At 38.8% G+C, this 22,482-nt stretch overlaps 1 protein-coding gene across 16 annotated transcripts in view; it reads right to left on the bottom strand.

The window, feature by feature from the left end:
• Positions 1-22,482, bottom strand: part of GTDC1 (glycosyltransferase like domain containing 1) — a 463,274-nt gene that overhangs the window by 217,688 nt on the left and 223,104 nt on the right. The gene's annotated exons all lie outside the window — the stretch shown is intronic.

Genomic DNA, 22,482 nt, shown 5'->3' with positions numbered 1-22,482 from the left:
TTTTGATTTCCATTTGCATGGAATATCTTTTTCCATCCCCTCATTTTCAGTCTGTATGTGTCCCTAGGTCTGAAGTGGATCTCTTGTAGACAGCATATATATGGGTCTCATTTTTGTATCCATTCAGCCAGTCTGTGTCTTCGGGTTGCAGCATTTAATCCATTTACATTTAAGGTAATTATCGATATGTATGCTCCTATTACCATTTTCTTAATTGTTTTGGGTTTGTTATTGTAGGTCTTTTCCTTCTCTTGTGTTTCCTGCCTGGAGAAGTTCCTTTAGCATTTGTTGGAAAGCTGGTTTGGTGGTGCTGAATTCTCTTAGCTTTTGCTTGTCTGTAAAGGTTTTAATTTCTCCGTCAAATCTGAATGAGGTCCTTGCTGGTTACAGTAATCTTGGTTTCAGGATTTTCCCTTTCATCACTTTAAATATGTCCTGCCACTCCCTTCTGGCTTGTAGAGTTTCTGCTGAAAGATCAGCTGTTAACCTTATGGGGATTCCCTTGTATGTTATTTGTTGTTTTTCCCTTGCTGCTTTTAATATTTTTTCTTTGTGTTTAATTTTTGATAGTTTGATTAATATGTGTCTTGGCGTGTTTCTCCTTGGATTTATCCTGTATGGGACTCTCTGTGCTTCCTGGACTTGATTGACTATTTCCTTTCCCATATTAGGCAAGTTTTCAACTATAATCACTTGAAATATTTTCTCAGTCCTTTTCTTCTTCTGGGACCCTTATAATTCGAATGTTCATGCATTTAATGTTTTCCCAGAGGTCTCTGAGACTGTCCTCAATTCTTTTCATTCTTTTTTCTTCAACCTGCTCTGCGGTAGTTATTTCCACTATTTTATCTTCCAGGTCACTTATCCATTCTTCTACCTCAGTTATTCTGATATTGATTTCTTCTAGAGAATTTTTAATTTCATGTATTGTGTTGTTCATCATTGTTTGTTTGCTCTTTAGTTCTTCTAGGTCCTTGTTAAACATTTCTTGTATTTTCTCCATTCTATTTCCAAGATTTTGGATCATCTTGAGTATCATTACTCTGAATTCTTTTTCAGGTAGACTGCCTATTTCCTCTTCATTTGTTTGGTCTGGTGGGTTTTTACCTTGCTCCTTCATCTGCTGTGTGTTTCTATGTCTTCTCATTTTGTTTCACTTACTGTGTTTGGGGTCTCCTTTTTGCAGGCTGCAGGTTCATAGTTCCCGTTGTTTTTGGTGTCTGCCCCCAGTACCTAAGGTTGGTTCAGTGGGTTGTGTAGGCTTCCTGGTGGAGCGGATTGGTGCCTGTGTTCTGGTGGATGAGGCTGGATCTTGTATTTGTGGTGGGCAGGACCATGTCAGGTGGTGTGTTTTGGGGTGTCAGTGACCTTATTATGATTTTAGGCAGCCTCTCTGCTAATGGGTGGTGTTGTGTTCCTGTCTTGCTAGCTGTTTGGCATAGGGTGTCCAGCACTGTAGCTTGCTGTTCATTGACTGGAGCTGGGTTTTAGCATTGAAATGAAGATCTCTGGGAGATCTTTCACTGTTTGATATTATGTGGGGCCGGGACGTCTCTGGTGGACCAGTGTCCTGAACTCGGCTCTCCCACCTCAGAGGCACAGGCCTGACACCCGGCTGGAGCATGAAGACCCTGTTAGCCACATGGCTCAGAAGAAAAAGAAAGAAAGGAAGAAAGAAAGGAAGGAAGGAAGGAAGGAAGGAAGGAAGGAAGGAAGGAAGGAAGGAAGGAAGGAAGAAAGAAAGAAAGAAAGAAAGAAAGAAAGAAAGAGAGAGAGAGAGAGAGGGAGGGAGGGAGGAAGGAAGGAAGGGTAAATAAAATAAAATAAAATAATTGAAATTAAAAGAATTATTAAAAGTAAAAATAAAAAGAAACAAAGAAGAGAGCAACCAAGCTAAAAAAACAAATCCACCAATAATAACAAGCACTAAGAGCTATACTAAAAAGAAAAAGAAAAAGAAAAAAAGCATGGACAGAACCCTAGGACAAATGCTAAAAGCAAAGCTATACAGACAAAATCACACAAAGCAGCATACAAATACAAACTCCCAAAAAGAGAAAAAGGAAAAAAAATATATATATATATCTATATATAAAAAAGAGAGCAACGAAATCAATAAACAAATCTACCAATGATGATAAACTTACTAAACTAAGATAAACATAAAACCAGAAACAAATTAGATGCAGAAAGCAAACCCCAAGTCTACAGTTGCTCCCAAAGTCCACCTCCTCAATTTGGGGTGATTCATCGTCTATTCAGGTATTCCAGAGATGCAGGGTACATCAAGTTGATTGTGGAGATTTAATCGGCTGCTCCTGAGGCTTCTGGGAGAAATTTCCCTTTCTCTTCTTTGTTCACATAGCTCCCGGGGTTCAGCTTTGGATTTGCCCCGCCTCTGCGTGTAGGTTGCCTGAGTGCGTCTGTTCTTTGCTCAGACAGGACGGGGTTAAAGGAGCAGCTGATTCGGGAGCCCTGGCTCACTCAGGCCAGGGGGAGGGAGGGGTATGGAATGCGGGGCGAGCCTGCGGTGGCAGAGGCCAGTGTGACGTAGCACCAGCCTGAGGTGCACCATGTGTTCTCCCGGGGAAGTTGTCCCTGGATCATGGGACCCTGGCAGTGGCGGGCTGCACAGGCTCCCGGGAGGGGAGGTGGATAATGAACTGTGCTTGCACGCAGGCTTCTTGGTGGTGGCAGCAGCAGCCTTAGCATCTCGTGCCCGTCTCTGGGGTCCGCTCTGATAGCCGTGGCTCGTGCCCGTCTCTTGAGCTCGTTTAGGCAGTGCTCTGAATCCCCTCTCCTCACACACCCCTTAACAATAGTCTCTTGCCTCTTAGGCAGTTCCAGACTTTTTTCCGGGACTCCCTCCCGGCTAGCTGTGGTCCACTAGCCCCCTTCAGGCTGTGTTAACACAGCCAACCCCAGTCTTCTCCCTGGGATCCGACCTCCGAAGCCCAAGCCTCAGCTCCCAGCCCCCACCTGCCCCGGCAGGTGAGCAGACAAGCCTCTCAGGCTGGTGAGTGCTGGTCGGCACCCATCCTCTGTGCAGGAATCTCTCCGCTTTGCTCCCTGCACCCCCGTTGCTGTGCTCTCCTCTGTGGTTCTGAAGCTTCCCCCCCCCACATGCCCCCCGTCTCCATCAGTGAAGGGGCTTCCTAGTGTGTGGAAACTTCTCCTCCTTCACGGCTTCCTCCCAGAGGTGCAGGTCCCGTCCCTATTCTTTTGTCTCTGTTTTTTCTTTTTTCTTTTGCCCTAGCCAGGTACATGGGGAGTTCCCTGCCTTTTGGGAAGTCTGAGGTCTTCTCTCAGCGTTCAGTAGGTGTTCTGTAGGAGTTGTTCCACATGTAGATGTATTTCTATTTGTGAGGAGGAAGGTGATCTCCACGTCTTACTCCTCCACCACCTTGAAGGTCTCCAGAATGGTAGCATATTGTTCTTAGATGACACTGTACCTCTATCATAAAGGTACAGTAATAGATAACAACCTGCAGAGTCTTTAAAAGTGATATAATAGCACTACTATGATTAAAGATCTGTCATTTCTTCCATCATAAGGCATATTTAGAAATTTTATAACCTGAACATTTTAATTAGTTTCAGGCATAAACTGGACTTACAAGGCCTCAGATGTAAAATTGGGTTTTTATTCCTGTTATAAGGTATTAAAATTATTTCAAAATGTAGATAACTAAAAAAAAAATTGGTTTTTTCCCACTATGGTCTTTCATCAAATGAAAAGGTTTTTTATTATCTCATTTAGAATTTTAAAGGATTACTTAAACCAAACCTGCTTTTATTAAGTTGGACAACTGACCTAAAAAGTTTTAAAGTTCCTTCCTGGAAATTCCTAAGAATAAAAAGGAAACCAATGCCCAGAGATTGACATCTTGAAATATGATCTATAATCACAATTCACACGGTACTGTAGATTGAAATATGATCTATAATTTTAAATCCTCAATTTTTATATCAGATGCATGGACATTTGAAAAAACAAGCTTAAGTTTCCAAATTATCTAAATCAGAGTTTAAAAAGGTCTTTTACAGCAATTCATAGCAGTATATATTGAGGGATATAAAATAAAGAATATGACAGAGATATAAGACCTAGTGTTTAATGTAAATTACAGGCCACTTTCACCGAATTCACAGAAATGCAGAATTCTGTCTAAACAAGCTGATACATGGTTCTTCTGCTTGAATACTTCCATAATGCCAAAAGCAAGGACCACAAAAAAACTGTCTATAAGTTCTAAAAACTCTACTAGTAATTATTCTGGAGCATAGAAGAACATGCAAATTATCCATACTCTGGCCTGTTAAAAGAAGCATTTCAAATTCCCTTCTCAACTGTTCTAAAACCCCAGAATGTCCCTAGAGTCATCCTGCTTTATAGAAAAAGCAAGTGCCACACATATGATCTCATTCTCATGGAACTTTGTGGTACAGTCATATGAGCACAAGCTTGGGAACCAGACAGATCAAAGTTTGACTCACGGTTCCACCCCTGATTTGAAATGTGACTATGGGCGAATTACTTAATTTCATCTTCTCGTATGTAAGTGGAAGTTATAATACCTAAGTTATAATACCAACATGAAGTTTTGTTAATGAAATAAGGTGTGTAAAATGAAAGAATGAAATATGCAGTACCTCAGTTATTACTAATATTAACATTAATAGGATGAAAGGGTTCATTTTACTGATTTTATAGACATTACTAAGCTAAAGCTAGATGTGCCACACTGAGGGGCAGGGCTGGATGAGAAAGAATCAAAAAGCCAAGGAGAAGCCACCAGCACTGGGAGCTATCCCTGGTGCTGCTCTCAGACCCGGGGCCCATGGCCTGTCTGGCCCTCTTACCCTTTGTTTGTTACCCAACATTCCTCAAACGAACCAAATTCTGATTTCCAATTCTTACCTTGATTTAACATGTTTCTGCTCTCTTGTGTTCCTGACCTTAATTCCTGGTTGCTTCCCCAAGATGTTGATTTGATTATTTTCCCAAATGAAAACACAACCTGACACCAAACTGCTTCATCTGTTGGACATTTTTTGCTTTTGAAGTTTCTGACCTAAAGTTATATCTCTTTATCTCTATCCCCACCAATCATGGTTATTAAAGAATGGTCAGTGTCCCTTTTCCCTAGAATTTTTTCAGGAAATCTTAATTATGCTTGTAGCAGTAATTAACAATAATCAGAGGGTTTGAAAAGAACTAAGAGTATTGCTAACTCATCCCAGGAAAGTAGTAGCTAAGTACTAGTGCTAGGGCGACAAAAATATGGCTTGCAAGTGTAAGCACTACTTCTCTCGTGCCCATGGCAGACATCACTAATCTATCATGGAGTTATTTTTTAATCCTTAATTTGGCCTTAGAGTCCTCAACAATTTCCAAACAGCCATTAAGAGCCAAAGATGGCATGCAAATAGAAACCTATCTCTCATTCCTGAGTTAGTATAAACAAGTGGGTTTTGAAGACGGTTTTGTTTTTTTTCTTTTTAAAGTCTCAGTTGGAACACTGTTAGAGCATATCTGGATGGTCTGAAGAGGGTAGAAGCACCCTCACAATTCACTTACATAGAAAGCATGGACACCGTTATTGACGAATCAGAGCTTTCTCTTCTAAGACTGGAGGTGTTAGCCTTATGTCCTGGATAAACTCCAACTTAGGTAATTACATTCTGCTTACCTCACACCCCCTGGCAATTTTTTCAAGTGAATCCAGTATTATTCTTCACTTCCTACCCTAACTTGTTGTGCAGTGTTGTGATAAGCTGTTAAACAGCTGCCATGCTTCACTCTATGATGGGGACTGTGCTTCACTGTATAATTTGTAACCATTCGCAGTGTGCTTTGGAGTCTTTCACGATGGAAGTGTTACCCTAAAATGCAAGATATCATCATCATTCTAAAGGCATACAGTACAACTGCTTATTTCAGTTAAATTCAGCATAACATATTTAGAAAATACCTTATTTCATGGAAAACCATAAAAGTAGGTTAAAATACCCATGAAACATGCTACAAAGATTATATGAAAAGGTATTTAAAGAAAGCAAACTATTTATCAACTATATGAATATTCTGCCAAAGAAAGGAGTAGTAGGAAGAACAAATGCTTAAGACATTTTTATTTGAAAATACATCTGCCTTCATCAGATGGTAAAAATTCCCAATGTCACCCAAGAAAAACAGTGAAGAGAAAAATTGAACGTTAAGTCAATGGGAAATGGAGGAGTGCCAACACTTGGGGAGAAAGAGATCAAGGATAAATACATTTTTTAACATTTTCTTAATTCTCATCAGGACAGCCAGGGGATTACACAAATTCGCTATCATGAAGACACTGAATTTTCACTATGGATTGCCTGAGGACCCTTGTAGACAGGAACGTACATTTTCACAATACTAAAAAGGGTGCAACCAGAAGGGGCTCCTGCAGGTACATGACCCTTCCACAGACTGTTATTTAGTAGCGATGCTTTTGGTCAGTGGTTCTCAACATTGGCTGTACAGTGGAATAACCTGAGGAACTTTAAGAAAAATGCTAATACCTGGGTTCCAACCTCAAAGACTGATTTCATTGATCTGAACATCAGGAATTTTTTGTAAAGCTCCCCAGGTGATTCTAATGTGCAACCGATGATGAAAACACTGCTTGAGGCTACATCTTATCAACCTGATTATAATGGTCATTTGGCTTTTTTTTTTTAAGGGGGAAAAAAAAATCACATTATTTGAGGGCTTGCATATCAACATACATTATTGATACAGGACACACAATTAGATCCCAAATACATGTTTCCAGGGGTGATGCTTCATCAGCTGGGAGAGGAAAAGACTTTATCACCTGAGGCTGATATTTCTGAAGGGCTGCAATTCTGATGCAATCTTTTTTTGTAGTGACAAGAAGAGTTTCGGCCAGAAACAATAATTCTGTATCTAAGATGTTTTTTAATTTATAGTTAAATTTAATTTATAGTTAGCTCTGGGTATATTATCTGTGCTACAGATTTGTCTTCAGTAAACTATACAAGCTTATGCTAGCTTTTCCTTGCCACATACATCTGAGCCATACCTTCTCTGTTCAGAAAATAACCAATTACCCATTACCATACCGATGCTTACTTATCTATCTTCAAGTGGAAGTATGGCACCCTCAACCAACCTGCACATTCACGAGATGTAAAAGAAATACCTGCAAACAGGAGCAGAAACAAGCTTTGAATCAAAGCCACGGACTCAGCAATTGCATATAATGATGTGAACAGTGGATTCTCTGTCTAAAGAGTAAGATGTAGCTCCACCAACTTTTACTGATTACAACAGCCTTGTTCCGCAAGTGTTAACCCCTGAAAAATAGCTGTAAAGAAAACATAACAAAGACAGACCAAAGAAGAATAAAAAATAAACAGAACAGGTAAAAAATACCTATAAACAAGCAGGAAAGGGTGCTGGATAGCCCGAGTACTTTAAATGTCATAACTAAGGACTTAAATTTTATAAAGTTATTTTAGTGAACTAAGTTAGTCATGAGAATAGATGGAAAAAAACATCAACTCAACATTATAGTGGTGTGTGGATTATCCACAGGAGAGCAAATTAAACTTTATATTCTTTAATAATCACCAAAAGCACCAGAAATTGAGGTAGCAACACAAAGATGTCAATTCAGATGCCTGTGAGTGGCAACTAAAATTGATGAAGTATACCAGAGTAGCAAATCTGATTTTATACAGGGGAAGAGCAGGGAGATGCACACAGAATACATACCCCGTGCTCTGGGTAAAACACTGTATCTATGTTCTCTCTCACTTAACCCTCACTTCAACTCTATGACTTAATGTTAGGGAAACTAAAGGTCAGAAAGGGTGACATAATTTGACCAAGTTGCACATCTAGAAAGTGGTTGAGCCAAGACTGAAACCACCCAGATGTGACGCACATTCCCACTGTGATGTCCTCTGAACTAATCCTTCAGCTAATCCCAAGAAGCATCAGCCAGCTACCCAAACAGGACTCAAAGACAAAAGGAGGAGTCACCTGACAGCCCTAAGGAAGAGGCAGGACAGGCCTATCACCAAAACTATCACACAATGGACATTTTCAATATCCTCTGGAGAAAGACATGGAGGGAATGCATAGGAAAAGTTTCTAATCATAAAGGGTAAGTAATTTATACAAAATTTACAAAAAGAAGCATAAAAAATTGATAGTTGTGTATAATATTGGTTCATTCAGAATTTTGGATACCAAGTCCCAGAAAAAAGAGATGATCAAAATCATTTTTAGGTTCTGAGTTTTAAATGCTGGAAACTCCTATTCCTCACTCCCAGAATAAGTTTTTTTTATGAGAAGCCCAGTGTTTACTGGAAGAGCAAAATATGTTATAAGCAAATAGAGTTGGCTGAGTCATATGCATTTTCATCTCAAAATGAGCTACGATCGGAGAGCTAGATATTTTCAGTGAAAATAGCAACAAGTTCCTATGCAACTGAAATGTCTGAGGCTCTTCTAAGATATTTCTGCATAACATTTACTCCTGATGAAATTGCTCTATGTTATCAATGCTGATTAATCCTATCCTACTAATATTACTAACACAATGAACAACGCAGGTCGCGCATTTCTAACCATCTCATGAATTTTTTCAAGTCGTGTCCAAATTGTGACTGTGTTGCTATCTATAACTTCAGGTAAAAACCTCTCTGCTGCAGTTTTCCCAGCTATTAAATGAAGGAGTTGGACTAGAAGATTTCTAAAGTTTCTATTTCTTAGATACTCTTCCAGTTCTGGAAAGTTCTAGTTCTATTTTTTCATAAAAATACCAACTGCCTAAAACTGAAAACAAAACAAATTTGTCCACAATAGAAATGTGGTTGACATTTTTCTCTGATTTTTCTATTTCAGTTAATAGCCCAATAATTTTAAAACCTACGAATTGCTTTCATTCATTCTCTCCCTTGTCTTCTATTTTCAACGGAATTCATCACTTAATCCTGGATATTCTACTTTCCCACTGTCTCTTGCTTATGTCCTTTCAAATCCATTCTCACGCGCTGAGACAGAAGCTCCCTCTTCAATTAGTGGAAAATAATTATAACAAGTACTTTCGGATTCGGTATTACAAAATGAATTTTGGTATTATAACATGAAATGTGGTAGCTTTGAATAGACCCTCCCTCTCTCTACAGAATCACTTGGTCTGCTCAGGACATCAGTTGATACTTAATAGAGCAGATGTACACAGGGTTGGACTGAGATGGGTGTCGCAAACAGATAAATCAGTTCTCTACATGTAAATTAATTTACAGTTGCCAGCCATATCCATGAACTTAGACTTAGCTGATGGGAGGAAGCACTGGACTGGAGATTGAATTTTGAACAAGGAAGATATTTCTATGGATACACAAAAATATACCATACAGGAGAGAAGAAATGCCAAAGTGATATTTCTTCTCTTGGGACCCACTAAGAACGTACATATGAATTTTAGTGTATGGCCAAGGGGGAAATTAAGGAAATAACTTCCACCATTCTCATTTCGTGGTGCCTAAGGAACAGCACCATGATTTTTCAGTTTAGAACAATAGGTAACACTGAAAGAGAGGCAGGTATTTGTGCAACTAATGAGCTTACTTTTAATTAAAGAAAATTATAACTAGATTTCCTATATTAAATTCTCACTATTAGGTTTGCTAAATTTTTTTTAAGTTCCATATTTAATAGTACTGATACACAAAACTGGAATCATCCAAAAGAAAAAGTGACAATTATTTAAGAACTAGTTGCATAGAAACACTTATTAATAAAAATAAATTTGTAGGCAACATTGAGCCAAATATAGTAAGAACAAAAACAACGAAACTTAAGGAAAGCTTATAATTTCTAATCACTCACAGAAGTCTTCTGTAGATAGCAGGTAACAATATAAATGTTATTAGATGTGAGAAAGGTCTGTGATTCACCTCATATTAAGTCAAAAGTACAGAAGACCCACAATACACATGACAAGAGTACACACATAAAATATTACTTGGATATAATATTCTTAGCAATACTTTTAAGTAGAATTTTGGTACTCAGTCCAGCATGGTAAAGATAAATCAGTACTAGAGCAAGCAACGCTGGCTTAAAAAAACAGGTGGCCGGGGGGCGGGGGTGGGGGGGGGGGGTTGACAAGCAAAATCATCTGATGCTCCTAAAATTACTGAAGCAATACTGGACCACAACTAGGGGCACAGTTCTGGCTCTACAGAAAATTAAAGAAATTATGTATAGGTTAATGAAAGCACTAAAGACATGATGAGGACATACAAATTAAAGCCAATAACAGCAACTACCATTTATTTAAGGCTCATTATGCCTCAAGCATTTCACAAGTACCTTACATACAGTACCTCATTTAACTCTCACAGCAACCCAATGAGAGTGCTAATACTCCCCCTGTTTTACAGATGAGAGAAAATAAATGAGGTGGGAGAGGTCAAACAACTTTCTCAACAACAGCCAGCTGGTTAGTAGAAGAGGTGGTACTAGGACATAGCTCTGATATCAAAGTCAATTTTCTTAGGCACTATGCCACACATCATCATACAGTACTTGATCTCAGGATTCCTTGTCCAAAGGAACTGAAAGTGATTTAGTTATTGAACTCTGAGAAGACAAAGGGAAAATTAAGTCAATAAACTCCTGCTTATCCAGAAATGAAAGGGATCAGGAGATCTGATGTTTACAAATTCTGCACCTGGTTTTCATAAGATAGTAACATATGACAAGAAATAGATATCTTGGACTCATCAAAAATAAACTTGACCTGTATCAAGTATGTCAAAGGAAGGAGCGAAACATCTAGAAAAGTGGGTCAATGTAACAAATCACACAAGGTTCTAAATGATGACACAGAGGTAAGAGAGGATACTTGCTGCTGGTCAGCTCCATCTACATGACCCGCCAACATCTCCAGCTCAACATATAACACTCTGAGCTCACCATCTTCAGATAAGCAATCTCTTTCTCAATTCCAGCAGAATGGATATTCTCCCAGTCACTATGGTCAATACTTCAAGATTATCCCTGACCACTCCTCTATCAAGTAAGTTACCCCACCAACTTGCCAAGTCTACAACCAGTGTAATTATGTGTATTTCCTCCTTTTCATCCATAAGCCACCTCCCTAGTTCATCTTTAATAATGTATTCTAGTAGTTTTTTAACTTGTTTCTCTGCTTCCTGTTTCCTATCCCATTGATATTCATTTGTCAATATCAAATTCCCCATTTTATAATCTAGCCATGGCTCACAAATGCTTATAGGCTAAAGTCCAAATTCCTTGGCCTTAATTCCCATTTCTAGTCTTACCACCTCTTCACCCAATTAAGACAAAGGTAGTTATTCTCTTCTAGGTGCAATGATCATTCACTGCCACAAATCTGGTTGCAACTACTCTCTCTCTTCATAATGTGCCCTCGTACTCACTCTATCTCACCCCCACTTTCCCTCATAGCAAGAAATAACACGGCATTAATGGAAGCAGCATATTGGAGCCAGACAGTTTGGGTAGCTACAGGATTTCAGGCAAGCTTAACTTAACTTCTGAACCTCTTTTCTCACTTGCAAAATGAGCATAATAGTACCTAGCTTGTGGGTGGCTGGTAAAGATAGGAAATAATATACATAAAGTGTATGCTCAGAAAACGCACTTGATAAATGATGCTGTTATTATTATGCCCAAAGCTTAGTCAGTCTTTAATGCCCAGCTCAGATGCCATAAAAAGCACTCAGTTTTTTTTCTACCTTATACTTGGGAGTCACCTGACTATGCCTATCATTTCTACAAAGCTCTTGCAATTAAGGACCTTGTCTTATACATCCTTATATCCCAGAATACCTTGTGTTAACCACACAGGCTTTTTTTAATCATTAAAAGCCACAATTTATTGGTCTCCAGAGAATATGCCCTTCCAATACCCAGATATTTGTTTCTGACATTTAGGATTACAGTTTCCGGAATTAAGTTACTAGGAAGGAGGTAGTAATAAACAGAATATTGCTTGGTGATTGTGGAATCAGAGCAAAGGGAGTTGGATTAGTAGAGATGATATCTTAATGATGCCATGGTAAATTCTGGTGAATTTTCTCTGCTCTTCAAGAGGGTGTACTTCTGTTGTGACTCACCTTCTAGATTCAGCATCTCTTTTCCTTTGCTTCTGATTCTTGAATCTTGTGTTCCCATGTATTCTACATTTCATGCAGATTGCAGCCCTTCTGTTAACACACTCTTTTGTTAAGCCATTGCTGTCTTTTCCAGTCAATCATATTTTTCCTGTAGCTAAGTGCCCAGTAAGACTGGTTGGACTTGGGGGCTCTAAACGTCTCTCAACCATCCACTTTTAGACGATATTTCAAGGTGAGCTTTGTTCACAGATGACCAATCTCATGGTAATAATCTGCCATACTCTTGAGCCTATAATATACTACCAGGCTCATTAACCCTTTTAGTTCACAGACTGTGTATTATTATACCCATTTCAGAGGTAAGCAAATAGCAAGCTTCTAATAAACGATGGGTGAACAACGGGATGAATAAAATCTCAAAGAATTAAATTACTGTTAAGTATATTTTATTGTATCTAATTACTTTGAAGCACATTTTTAAAGAATTTCCTATATAATAAAGTTCTTTATCTGGAATTTCTTAGGGAATAAGCCATTCTGGGTGAGAGATTATTCCGGTAGCTTACTGTTGAATGGTACATTCCAAATTGTTTATTTTTTAATGGAAAGTTTTCTAAAACACCCCCGACATTCTTTACAAGAACACTGAACTAAAATGACTTCTGTACCCACTCACCATTCCACACGCCAGTACCACAAGGAATGCGTATGTTTTATAGGTGCCAGGCAGATGTGGACAGCGGCACATGTGACTTTTCCTCTTGCGTACTCACACTGCTAAAGTATTGCATTTGGCTGCTGTGATGGGGACTGACAAGATATAAGACAGTCCCTATCTTTACTTGAATTAGTAGTAAACTTTAGATCCTCAGGTATTCTATAAAATTACTAGGGTTTTCAGAATTTTGTCCCCCCTTACTTTTCAGCTTGGAGTCATATTGAACAGGCGACCTGTCAAAAATCCTGTCAACTGAAGACCACAATGGTGATGACGGGAATCATAATAAAACCACTAACATTTACGTAACACTTATTAGGTTGTAGGCACTGAGCTCAGTCAGCACATGGCAGTAATTATTTCACTCCTCATAATAAGCCAAAGATGCAGGTACTATTTCAATTTCCATTTTACAGACGGTAAAACTGAAGCTCTGGGAGGTTAAGTAATGTATTCTAGGCTGAACAGTGGTAGCCAAGTGGTAATAAGCCAAACGAGAATTCCAGTACACCACACTGCTGACTCCCATCTTTTATTCAGCACTACCCGGAATGGAATGATTTGAATAAGGGATTTTTAGAAAGATAACCAAAGCTTGATCCTTTAAACATCAAAGTCATTTACTTGAAATCTTTCTAAATAATGTGCATTGCATATAGCCCTCCTGTAATAAACAGAGTATATAACGTAACTCGTTCTTGCCTTGATGGCTTTACACTAATGATCGTTCATTGTGCTATGGGAAGCTTGGCAATGCCCTTTGAGCCTGAAGAGGGAAAGAGAGCCTAAGCAGACCTTCTGCTGTGGTTTGATTTTGTCGCATGACATTCATCCCCATTTTGCAGCAGCCCTGCTCCATGACTCCCTTAGGATTGATGATGCAGTCCCTGAGAACATTCTTGGATTTTTAGTTATTTCTCTACCCTGTGATCTGTGACCTTTGCTTCTGACCTCCCAAATCTCTTAGGACAGGACTACGAGGACCTAAAAAAATGTACATCAAATCTCTGATGTAAAATCAACTCAAATGTTCTCTATACGTGAGGAGAACAGGGGTAAATCATCCTATAACAAAAGGATAGGCTTTTGTTGTTGCTGCTGAATTCAGAGGGCTTTTTTTGGTGAGGTTACTATTATTACCTAAGTTGATGAGAGCAGAAATCTGTTACAATTAGGCATTAACATGGATAATAATTTCTTTAAAAAGTACATTTGAAAAAGCAAAAGTTCGTTCTACGTAACTTCAGACCAACAGAGGGATGGTATATATATGCTGAAACCAAACTCTCTTCTCTTAAGGGGAGTAAGAGGAAGATGGTTACAATACAATCGCAGCATGAAAGATTTGCATTAGATACAAAGGAGATTTCTTGACAGTGAGTGGTGTTAAACATTGGAATGATTTATCAAAAGTTTTTTTTTAAGTACACTGATTCTATAAAAAAAAATGTTTAATGACATTCAAAAGAAACACATTTTTGCATTCATTTTGGAGAACCAAAATAATTGTTAGCAAATATGGAGATGTTTAAATTTATAAAAGCAAAACTTTTCTTCTTCTACTTCAGACCTAGATTAATATTGAAGAAGACAGTACCCACACTTCATTATTTCATAGAGCAAAGGCGGTAGTTTTACTAATACGTCTAACACTAATACTTTCTCAAAATATCTGAGAAATATGACCACATGCGGTAAGAAGATTAAGGTGTTTTCTGGCAACCCCCCCAAAAGCAGAACTCTTGACTACAGAAAACAGAAAGTTTTCAGTGGGGAGCCATGGGGGCTGCCTTCTGTCTTATCAATCCACAAATTCTCAAATTACAGATCTGCTGTTGTTTTCTGACACATCTGCTTTGCAATGTAAAATAGTGTTTTCTTTAATAAGAATTCTTCAAAAAGCCCTTAGGCTCCTCGCCTTTGTTTGCACAGCCTGAGAGTTTTCATTTAAAGTTTTCACACTGTTTTTAAAATTCTCCTTTTTTTGTTTCTAAAATAGGCAAAGTCCATAAACCTCTGTTTGGCTTCACATTTTAGCTACATGGAAAAAGGTGGAGAGAAATGTGCAAAGAAATTCTTAAAGTTTCAATAAATGAGATTACTCCAAAGGACCAACATTGTTCTCCTCCCTCCTTTGCTGTCAAAAATGTAGGAAGGGGCTTCCGTGGTGGCGCAGTGGTTGAGGATCCGCCTGCCAATGCAGGGAACACGGGTTCGAGCCCTGGTCTGGGAAGAGCCCACGTGCCGCGGAGCAACTGGGGCCGTGAGCCACAATTGCTGAGCCTGCGCGTCTGGAGCCTGTGCTCCGCAACAAGAGAGGCCGCGATAGTGAGAGGCCCGCGCACCGCGATGAAGCACTAGTGGCCCCCGCTTGCCGCAACTAGAGAAAGCCCTCACGCAGAAACGAAGACCCAACACAGCCAGAAATAAATAAATAATTAATTTAAAAAAAAAATGTAGGAAGGAGGCAAGCAGAGATGCTCTTCATATAACCCCTCTTCCAAGGAAGTAAAAATCTATGAAATGAGGAAACTCACAGGTAAAATCCACTCTTTTTTACTCTATGGCAACTCTGACAATCCAGTATTATGGAAAATAGGAATATACAGATAATGAAATGGTCACAGAAACATATGAAATTTTTTCTTAATAATCACAGTGAGGTTGATACTTGATGTTCTCTGTGTTGACTGACTTGGACCCGAAACCCAGATAAGCACATATTTCTCAACCCAAAGTATACATGCTTCAATTAGCTCCAAGTCCAAACTTCAACTCCTAAGGATACAGTATCCATTCATCCCCTCATGAAAAAAAAAAAAAAAAAAAAAAAAAAGAATGTTTTTTTAAGGTCTCCACTGGAAACACATACATTTGATCTTTTTACGTTAATTATGTGTAACCATAATAAAAAAATTAAACTCATTTTTCACAATATAATGGGACAGAGGAGGCAGGCAAATGACAAACATATACAAGTATCAGGCCTTGACGGCCTGAGCATTTATCTCACTTCACCTTTAATCCAACTGAATGCTATTTGAAGCAGATGATATCCCCTTTGAAGCTCCCTGACGGAATTCCTCCGGAAGACATGATCTTTTTCAAGGATAAGGGATGCCACTTTGTAATTCACTGTATTTCTACAATTCATTCTTACGTGGTCCAATTTGTTGGGGGTGGAGATTATCTAGCTACATAAAAATCATGGATACGCCCTCAGTACCAAATCCTACAAGGGAGACAGATGGAAGAAGTCTGATGCTGTGCAGATGTATGTAGTCAGCTACATCCTTATTATCTAATATGATGGATCGGGGACTGTCCTGTAAGACAGGTGTCATGCTATAAGCTAACTTGTAAGCGAAGAGAGTTTGGATAAATGACAAGATACCTAGAAATTGAAAAAATAAAATAGTTTTCTTATTCATGGAATAATGGTGTGAGTCTACAGCTGTTTCTTTGACATATTCTTCCTATTCTGCTTCTTTAGACAAATTTTCAATTTGACTATGAGAATTCTTTCTTAAAATTGTTCATTCTTCCTTAAGTCAAGAAAAGCATGATCTCTTTTTCATAAGGAGTTAATTGGACTTGGGTTGAGGTTCTATTCTGAGCTCACTGGATAGAAAGCGACAGGGCCAGGATTCACACTAGGGCTTTTGGCTCCACAGACAGTTCTCCATTAGGACGCTCAACAAATATATATTTTTTAATTGCTCATTCCTTTTCAGGTGTCCTCTTTTTCAAAACTTCAATCTTTTCTAAGTCTGCTTTCTAAGACCTTGAGTCCTTTCTTTCAGAACATTACCATGACATGTTCCCTTTCACTCAACATTTCCATCAATTCTCTTTTATAAATCATTTGTTCTTCACTGGCCAAAGTCACATACCAGGGTCCAAAACCTCTCTTTTCGGGACAGGCAGCATAGAAAGACTTTTAAGAGGTTGGGTTCTAAAATTAGGGTAAAAAATGTGTTTGATTTCTACCTATACCTTTACTATCTGTATGAGTGTAGGCAAAAAGCTACTTATATTTGTATGGCTGGGCTTCTTCAACTATAAATGGAAAATATCTTTTAGAATTGTTGGAAGAATAAAATGCTAAAATATGTATAATATGCTTAGCATAATGCTGGGCTAAAATAAGACTCAGGAAGGTTAGCTGTTATGGCTAGCTCTACCTTCTAAAGATGACATTGTCAGAAATCAAGTTGCAAATTCCTCAGATGTTCTGATTTCATAAGACTGAGACCTGTGCAAAGGTCTGGATATATAAAATTCCCTAGTTCTACTAGGCTTTGCCTTTATGACAGTTACATGATCTAGAGTAGGAAAATATTGGCTTCCTCTAGTCAACATCTAGCTCAGTAAGCTGCAGAATTGCTCCCTTTTTTCCTCTTCATCACACACCATCAGCACCATGGAGCTCTATGTGGAATTTGCCTTCTTGAAATGCACAGTAAAAATTCCTTCATTTTCAATCTAATCTATACCCTTTAACACAGAATAGTCGTCCTCTGCAGTACATTCCAGTCGTGAGTCTCATCCCACTAAGTCTTGAGATCACATTTACCTTTTGGTATGCTGCAAGCTGAATATCTGTATTTCTTCAAAATTCATATGTTGAAATCCTGACTCCCAATATAATGCTTTTAAGAGATGGGGGCTTTGGAAGGCGATTAGGTCATGAGGGTGGAGCCCTCATGAATGGGATTAGTGCCCTTATGAAACACAGCTCAGAGAGCTCCCTTGCCCTTGGTACCACATGAGGACACAGTGGGAAGACAGCCATCTATGAATAAGAAAGCAGGCCTTCACCAGACATCAAATCTGCCAGAGCCTTGATCTTAGACTTCCCAGCCTCCAGAACTGTGAGAAATAAATTTCTGTTGTTTATTAGCCCCCCAATCTATGGTATTTTCTTACAGTAGACTAAAAGGACTAAGACGTGGTATTAATATTACAAAATCTGTTTTGTTGACTACCGATCATCTGGCAGGCTTGGATGCCTTCAGTGCTGAAGGAGCCAATATATACACCCTAGCAGCAAACAGAGATATGGTACATGAAAAGGCTCCAGTCAGAAAAATCCAAAAAAGGTGTCTTACTGAAATGGTCCCTGGTCACCTAAGCTTACAGACATTGCAACTGCATGAAAAAGGGTTAGATGTTTATTATCTTCCTTTAGGTGAACATGGTTCATGTACATCCTAGAGTAAGGCATGACATTTAGCTCCATTTGCTGTCATTTATAATTTCTGCCAAAAGTGGGTTATGAATTTCCCTATATTCTTAAAGAGAATTTACTGGCTACCATTTAATCTTTCTTAATAAATCACAGTTATCCATTTGATGTACAAGCTGTACAATCATGGAGGAATGTCTGCAGGGGTTCATCCACGTGCAGAGTTGCCTGTACTGCCCTAGAATGGCTCCAGGCTGCTATGCTTTTTCACTTCTCATATATTTTTTTAAACAGTTTATCTCTCTCTTCCCTTGTTGTCAAGCTGTCAGTCAGCTGTCACTTTTCACTGCTGTCAGTGAGCCTGCCTTTATCGCACCCCCAATTTGATGCTGCTAATCTGCTGTCAGCTGAAAAATCAGATAATCAAGACCTCTGAAATTGCATTTACAATAAGTGGTGAGCTGAGCACTGGATGGAGATTCTGAGATAGGAGTTCCAGTTTCTGCTCTGTCTGTATCTAGCTGTGTGATTACCAGAAGACACTTAACTTCTCTGGGCCTTGGTGCCTTCATCTTTAAAATATGGAGCAGAGCCTCTGTGTGTGTGTGTGTGTGTGTGTGTGTGTGTGTGTGTGTGTGTGTGTGTGTGTGAGAGAGAGAGAGAGAGAGGGGGAGAGGGAGAGGGAGAGGGGGAGGGAGAGGGAGAGGGGGAGGGAGAGGGAGAGGGGGAGAGAGGGGGAGAGAGAGAGAGACAGAGAGAGAGAGAGAGAAAGAGAAAGAGAAAGAGAAAGAGAAAGAGAAAGAGATCTCACCTGGACTTGAAGGCTGCTTCTCTCGCTACCAGAAAAAAACATATGAAACTTTTTTGTGAGTTAACAGAATGCAGGGTGGGGCACCACTGACCCTTTAATTGTTGAATTCAAGGATAATTTTAGTCATCACTTTATTTAACCTCACTCCTCTGAATTCACTACCAATCATCTCCTTAAAACTCTCTTCCCTTTATTCCACAGGATAATTCTCTCATTGATGACCTCCTGACTCTTTTATCTTTTCTTCTCATTTCAATCCTGGGCTCTTCCTCCACTAACCCCTTAAGGGTCAAGAGTGGGAAAGGCCAGTCCAAAGCTAAAGATCAGGGTCATAATGAGAAACCGGCAACATGCCTGAGAAGCAGCATCTGTGTCCTGGAAGCCAACTTGAAGACTGTGTTGCGGTGTGTCCAATGCTGCTGATGTGTGATGTAAGATGAGGACTGAGAACTGACCACAGGATTTAGAGGCATGGAAGTCATCAGGGACCTTGACAAAAACAGTCTCAGTGGAGTAGCTTTAAGAAAGAACAATGGGAATGAAATTGGAAACAAGTGTAAACAACTCTTTCAAGAGGTTTTGCTACTGAGAGAAATAAAGAAATGAGGTAGTAGCAGAGGAAGAAGTGGAATCAAGAGAGAATATTTTTAAGATGTAAAACAAATAGCGTTTTTTGTATGCTAATAGGAACCATGCAGAAAAGAGGAAAACGGATGACGCAGATCAGAGAAAAAAAATTGCTAGGAAAATCATTTTTAGGTATGCAAGAAGGATGGGCTCCAGCAAAGAAGTGGAAACAGGGCCTCAGTCAGAAGCAAGGTCAATCCACCAATAGTTACAGGTGTGAAGGTAAAAAATATGCACCCAGAAGCACATAATTGGGTAGATGTAATGGTGGCAGCATATAGACATTCTCTTCTGATTGCTTCTATTTTTTTCAGTCATGATCTGAGAAGGAAGACAGAAGATTTGGTATTAAAAGCTTATAAAGAGGGGCTTCCCTGGTGGTGCAGTGGTTGAGAATCTGCCTGCCAATGCAGGGGACACGGATTCGAGCCCTGGTCTGGGAAGATCCCACATGCCGCGGAGCAACTAGGCCCGTGAGCCACAATTACTGAGCCTGCGCGTCTGGAGGCTGTGCTCCGCAACAAGAGAGGCCGCGATAGTGAGAGGCCCGCGCACCGCGATGAAGAGCGGCCCCCACTTGCCGCAACTAGAGAAAGCCCTCGCACAGAAACGAAGACCCAACACAGCCATAAAATAAATAAATAAATAAAATAAATAAAGAGGATACATTTAAAAAGAAAAAAAAAAAAGCTTATAAAGAAAGGAAAATGCATGATTAGTTATTTAGGACAGGGGAATTATGGTACACTCACCATGCAGCTCAACAGGTCCACGTGGATTTAAGGGTCATGAATTTAGAGTAGGCTAATAGGTACGGCTGGAGGTTTTCCTCCTAATCAAATATGAAAGAAAAGGTGCAAAAGATTTGAGAGTACACACAAGAAAGGAAGTATGATGACAGAATGTGGGAGTTAAACTGGAGAAAGAAGGAGGAAAATTAGGACAAGAGAAGAATGAACATAAGGAGCTGGCTCCTTACCATCAATGGATGCTAGGTTCTGGTGAGACCAAAAGGCTGCCTGAGTCAGGATGATAAAAAGAATATATAAAGGAACCTCTTTATTTATATTAGGCTGTTCCTTTGGCAGAGTACTTCTTTACATTCACATGTTAAAAGAGGGCAAAGGGGAAGATAGTCCTTTATATTCAGGTGGCAATAAATGTGCTAGGTTATAAAACAATGGGGATGAAGGAGTTAATAAGATGAATTAAACTTTATTAAGGTTCTGTTATGTGCCAGGCACTCGGCTGGGCATTTGGCACACATTATTTCATTTAATAGCTACATCATGCCTATGAGAGGATAAGGTAAATATAATCATAACCATTAAAGAACCTAAGCTCAGGGTCATTTCACTTGCACAGGTCACAGAGCTAGAGAGTGGTGGTCAAGACTCAAATATGTGCATGCCTAACTACAGTATTTAAGAGCTTTCCCACTTCAAAATGTTTTAATACATATAATGAAATATTTTCAAGTGAATATTCTTTCTTGCTACTATTTTTCTGGTCTTTGAGAATGAGGCAGTGGAGGGGTGAGGAAGGTAATAGGTACAGCAGGTACTACAAGCCCAATATTGAATTTCTGTATGACAGACATGCTCTGAGTTTTAACAATTATCAACTTTATAAATCCTCAAATATTTTGCTGAAATATGGCTTTTTCCCTTCCCTGATTAATATACCTTATATTATATATTATTAGAGCACATTATATTAATAATTTAAGTATATGTTCTGCTTTGTTTTTAAATTAAATTCGAGAGAAAGATAGAAGCGCTCAAGAATTTTTTTATTTTTAATCACCTTGGTTATTTTGCCTTTGGAATTACTAAATATTTTTCAACATCTCAACAAAATAATACTCTTTTAAGACTGCAGGCATTAGAATGATTGTCATTCATGCAAATAATCACTTACTTACACTATATGAGTTTGGGTTGGATAAAGCAAATTACCATTTGAAAATAATTCAAATAACACTCTGGGCTAAGACCTTGCTTATGAATGTTATCTTGGCCACAATATTTTTTAACCTTCTTCCATTTAGCTAGATTTATTTATGGTAATACAGTCCAAATTAATAAACTATTCAATTGCCACAGGTGTATTAAACATAGGATGTTGTAGGACTATATCAGATGCAAATGAATTTTAAAACATACTATTTATTTGGAATTCTATAGCAATAATAACTAAGATGTGCTATAACTACGTATTCACTTAAAGATGTGCATTTTGACGATATATTATTATATGAAACACTCAAAAGCATGTCAAAAAATAAGGTTCAAAATATGATCTAAAGCAGCGGTCCCCAACTTTTTTGGCACCAGGGACCGGTTTCATGGAAGACAATTTTTCCACGAACCGGGGGATGGTTCAGGCGGTACTGCGAGCAATGGGGAGTGATGGGGAGCGGCACATGAAGCTTTGCCCGCTCGCCCGCCACTCACCTCCTGCTGTGCAGCCCGGTTCCTAGCAGGCCCGGGGGTTGGGGACCCCTGATCTAAAGTATAAGCTGTGTTCTAGCTAATCACAGATCTAAAGCATAACAATCATATTTTTCAGAAGTTGACATTCTCTCATCACACATATGAAAATTATATATTACAAATACATATTATATACATATTTACATATATATGAAAATCAACTGAGATCTTAGTTTCACTTAGCTTTATAGTTTTCAAAACTGTAAATAAATCATTAAATATTTTTGACATATGATCTATACCGACAGGAAGATTAGATAGTTAACAGAAAATTTAATCAAAAGTCATAGAGTCTAAATTTTAATACAGTCTCTGACAGTAATCAGCAGTGTGAGCACAAGCCAGTCTGCTTCTCCGGCCTTCTGTTTTCTGAACTCCATAAAGTAAGGATCAGGCAAGTTGTTCTAACTTAAATTTTATGACTCACTAGCTTGATTTGGTATTAGGCAGATTTTTCTTCAAT

Source organism: Eschrichtius robustus, chromosome 5 (genome assembly GCF_028021215.1).
Source record: "Eschrichtius robustus isolate mEscRob2 chromosome 5, mEscRob2.pri, whole genome shotgun sequence".
In the NCBI taxonomy this organism is placed as follows: Eukaryota; Metazoa; Chordata; class Mammalia; order Artiodactyla; family Eschrichtiidae; genus Eschrichtius; species Eschrichtius robustus.
The sequence above is the reverse complement of the archived record's forward strand: the minus strand, read 5'-3'. Positions and strand labels throughout refer to the sequence as shown.